The sequence below is a fragment of the Fundulus heteroclitus genome, unplaced genomic scaffold, assembly GCF_011125445.2.
Source record: "Fundulus heteroclitus isolate FHET01 unplaced genomic scaffold, MU-UCD_Fhet_4.1 scaffold_62, whole genome shotgun sequence".
Taxonomy (NCBI): Eukaryota; Metazoa; Chordata; class Actinopteri; order Cyprinodontiformes; family Fundulidae; genus Fundulus; species Fundulus heteroclitus.
In genome coordinates this window covers 1,878,478-1,883,324 of record NW_023397055.1, presented here as the reverse complement: position 1 = coordinate 1,883,324, position 4,847 = coordinate 1,878,478, and positions in this window count along the sequence as shown.

Sequence of the window (4,847 nt, the reverse complement as noted above, 5' to 3'; positions counted from 1 at the left end):
AGCCATATTGTGATCCTATAAGTCCCATGGCACCCAACAGAGTGGTTAGCCAGCAGCTTTTTGGGCTGGGCCTGGTGATGCCACAGCAGTCAAGGCTCAGCCCGAGGTACTCACCATTAGGTAGCTCCAGACGGGACTTAAGGGGGTAGCCCGGGTCTCCCTTCTCCAGGTGGCGTTTACCAATGAACACTTAATTTATTGTTGAAGTTTTTAAGTCACTCTCTGAATCTTCTCAGTCTAATTTGGCCTGTGAGACCTTAACAAGAGCCAGAGCCTTGAACAACACAGCTGCTAGGATAACTGTCATAATCAAACCACACTGAGGTGGTCAATCTGTGGAGAGGTTGTCATACATGTTAGAATCATTTGATAAATTTCTTTCTCCTTCTCCTTCAATCTCTTCCCTACATGCATCCTTCTCTTTCCTTTGTCGTTGTTGTGGCTTTTCTGCTGTTGGTTCTGGTTTCAGAAACTTGATTAATTGGATCCTTATGTATGAAACTTCCTCTTTAAATCTGGTTGATTTACATGTGTCCTAACCTCTATTCTGAACACATTTTCACCTTTTTTAAATATTGATGTTGTTTTTTTAGTTTATGACTGGATTTAGATTCTGGTCCGTGGAGTTCTTTCAGACAGTAATCAGATCATCAATTATTGAAACATTGTTGGTTGGTTCTGTTGCTGAGTTTATCTTTGAATTCTTCTCTGAGATATACAGTTATTTTATAGAGGTTATCTCGCATCTTTCAAAACTTGATTGTCTTTAGATGTGCATATTTTTATTGATGGTACATTTATTCAGTAACTAATATAATTTTTAGTTGATTGAGATTTCAGGCGTTCTCAGTCAAATGCACATTCTGTGTTACATTTTTGTGCTTTTTCTGCTAACTGAGACTGTTAGACTTTGTGGTTGTCTGGCTTAATAAAATGACGCAAAAATATTAAATGAAACACAAAGTATTTGATAAAAAGAAATAAAATAAGTTCCCTCTTTGACCTCTTTTTCTATAGCTACACCAAATATTTTTTCTGTTTCTAAAATATTTCTTTTCATGGAACTTGGAAGTTCAGAAGATGAAATAACAAGACATATCCATTGTTTTGTTTATTCATTTACATTTTTAAATGTGTAGGATTTTCCCTTTTTATAACTATGTTGGTCCCCTGTTTGGTTTATTTCTGCAACATGGGGCAAGTTGCAACACGCATGAGTAGCAGCAACATGTCTGTCTTACCCAGCGGAATTCACACCTTTTTTTTAAGGTTGTTTTTAGGTTGTGGTTTTTTTTTTATTCACTTCAGCTACAAACACAGCAGTCAATGTTGCACAGTAGTCAAAGTATAAAACTAAAGCTCTTCACCTTCTATGTTACCATTATTTTAACTTACAGACAACTCTACATCCTTCTTGTATAATTATTTATTAAAAACCAATTACTAGTTTGATCACATTGGAAGATCTTTCAAAATCTTCCAAAAAGCTTTGGTTAGTTTAAAAATACAGTAGACTGAAAAAATGCTTCTGGTCCAGAAGGCATGCAATAAATGCTCAATATTATATCAGAATAAAATAGAAAACATGTTTGGGTGATCCTATTCTTTTAAGTAAGAATAATAAATAAATGACAGACTGTGGGCTTAGTCACCACCTCCTCCTCATCACCCTCCACTGCTCTCCGCACTGCCTTATCTGTCAGGGTATCAGACAATCAGCACAGAGACTCTGTGTTCACCCAAGTTAAACAATGCATTGGATTCTGTATTGTAAATTTATTTTAAAATAAATTTAATTAAAAATCAAAAACAAAAAACATCTCCCCCATTTACTGTAGCCTAATCATTTAGGTGGCCTAGGTGTAACATCCCTCCTGAAGTAAAGATGTAGACATTCTCTGTTTCCACCTCAAATCTGAAATCTTATTACACCATTTTAACTTATGGCTCAAGACCTTCTTCTGACAGGCTTTAATTATCTGGGTCCATTTATCCTGGTTCCTGGGGCCGTAATTCTTGCGCTGCGACAGTCAATGTGGGGTCTACTCTAACATAATGTCTATGGGTTTTGCTCTATGAGCTTGATGCATGCGCCGACGTATCGGTGTTGCTAGACCCATCACTAGTGCTATATACTGAGAATCACACTGGAAACACTTTGTTCCCATCTAGGGGTTAGAGTTTTACCCAGTTATGCCTATTTTACTCATTAGTCATAGCAGATACATGTTTGTTTTCCTCTATGTTTAAATTTAAGTTCTGAGAGTATTGAGAATCTTCCTGACCACAAAAACAGAATTTTTTTAGTTTCAATGTAACTACAGTCAGACGGGAAGAGGTTCAAAAGAATTACTAGTCCTCTGGTGTTGTAGGCCAGCATTCATGTCCTCACCTAGGACGTCCTGAAGCACGAGGTCACTCCCAGCAACCACTTCTTGTTACAGCGACTTCTGACCAAACGCAACTGGCTTCCTGGTTGGTTGGGGCAGATCTTTTTGAACCATGTGGCCTGGGTCATCTACGTTCTGGAATACTCCATTCTGGACATGGAAGCAAGCTCCCTAATCAGCAAGACCTGCAACCTGAAACACCTTTGGCGTTTCAAGGGTCTCTTTGGGCCCCAACAAAAAATTCCAATGGGGCCTTAGACCAGGTTTTATTTATTTATTGACCAGCATTGAGATACATGTCAAATGCACTCTTTTAATTTTAATTATTCCAAAGTGCATGCACAACACTGTACTACCTGCTCTTCTGCTCCTTAAGGAGAATCAGATGAAAGAATCTTCCAAATACAATCTGGTCTTATTTCGGTCTTCTGAGGCTTCCCTCTTCTTTTTATAAACTTGTAAGTTTACTTCTTTCAACTCTCAACCTTTTTCTAAGTATATGGTCAGAGCATTAGGGCTACAATGAACAGCTGAAACAGAAGCTCACTGGATACAAAAACACTAGAAGTCTGCAGCCAGCAAGAGGAAATTAGCATTAGCTGAGAATGTCACAACGATTAGCCTGTGGGATAACCAAAAGCTGATCCCCCCCATAACTCGAAGCCAAAAAAGATTGTCTACTATACCTTTAATAATAATTTTTAAAAAATACATCAAACACAACGAACACCTACTGCAAACAGTAATTTAGTTGCACTACCAAACATTCTTGAACTTTAAGTCAAGAATTTAGTTTAGCTTCTTAACTTGGCTGTTTGAAAACAACTTTTATGTGTAAAAAAATGGAAAGCTACTGTTTTAGACAGTTTTTACGTACAACAAGCTTGGTACAAAAGTTCTAGTGAAGGGCTCTGAATTGCGGTGGAGCGCTGCATGTTTGAACAGGAATGCAGTCGGCCCAGTTGGATCAAAAAGAGGCGAGAAGCCTGGATCTCCTCTGTTTATGGACTGGCCCGACCCATTCAGGTAACATGGAAACTCCAACACCCATGTTCCTTTGATATTTACAGTGAATCTCTCAGAACCAGGACACCACTGGCCAATCACAATCATAGTAACATTAGTAGACATAAACACAGTAAGAGGTGGGCTTTAATGAATCTGACTCACCTGCCAGTTTATTAGGAACACTTTAATGATTAGTAACAGAGGTGTCAAACCAGTCAATCACAATCAAGCATAAGCAAAACCTCTCCGATTAAAACCAAAGAGAAATTGCCCAGAGAGGTTCCCCTGCTGCTATATATATATATATATATATATATATATATATATATATATATATATATATATACCTGGTGCAGGGAGAACAACCTGGAGCTCAACGCTGTAAAAACAGTGGAGATGGTTGTGGACTTCAGGAAGAACTCAGCCCCAGCTACCCCCATCACCCTCTGTGACTCCACCATTGACACTGTGGAGTCTTTCCGCTTCCTGGGAACGATCATCTACCAGGACCTAAAGTGGGAGCTGAACATCAACTCCCTCACCAAGAAAGCCCAGCAGAGGATGGACTTCCTGAAGAAGGCAGCTGAAGAACTTCAACCTGCCAAGGACAATGATGGTGCAGTTCTACTCCTCCATCATTGAGTCCATCCTCATCTCCTCCATCACCATCTGGTACGCTGGTGCCACCGCTAAGGACCAGAGCAGACTGCAGCGTGTCATCAGGTCTGCAGAGAAGGTGATTGGCTGCAATCTTCCATCTCTCCAGGACCTGTACGCCTCCAGGACTCTGAGGCGTGCAGGAAGATTGTGGCTGATCCCTCTCACCCCAGTCACAGACTATTTCAGTCACTTCCCTCTGGCAGGAGGCTGCGCTCCATCAGGACCACAACCTCACACCACAAGAACAGTTTCTTCTCATCTGCTATCAGCCTTATGAACAAGGCCAAGAGCCGCCCCTTAAACTGGACACTGTTTCTCTCCCCCGTTCAGGACTAACAAGCTTCTGCGTTAACGCACAGTCTACTGAATGTATATTACTTCTGTATATATATCGATTTTATTCAATTTTACTTTATTTTATTGTATTCTTATTTCTGTCTGCACCATCAACACCAAGTCAAATCCCTTGTATGTGCAAACCTACTTGGTGATTAAACGTGATTCTGATTCTGAATCAGATTATATATATATATATATATATATATATATATATATATATATATATATATATATATATATATATATATTGGTACTCCCTATTTCCCCCCAGTAACTAATGTCTAATGCCATATACTTTTATGTTATGTTCTAAAACTATCAAGTACTGAGAAAGTCATGTGCTGAAATTTTTTGCATTTTATTTATTTAAATATATATATATATATATATATATATATATATATATATATATATATATATATATATATATATATATATAACATTTATAAA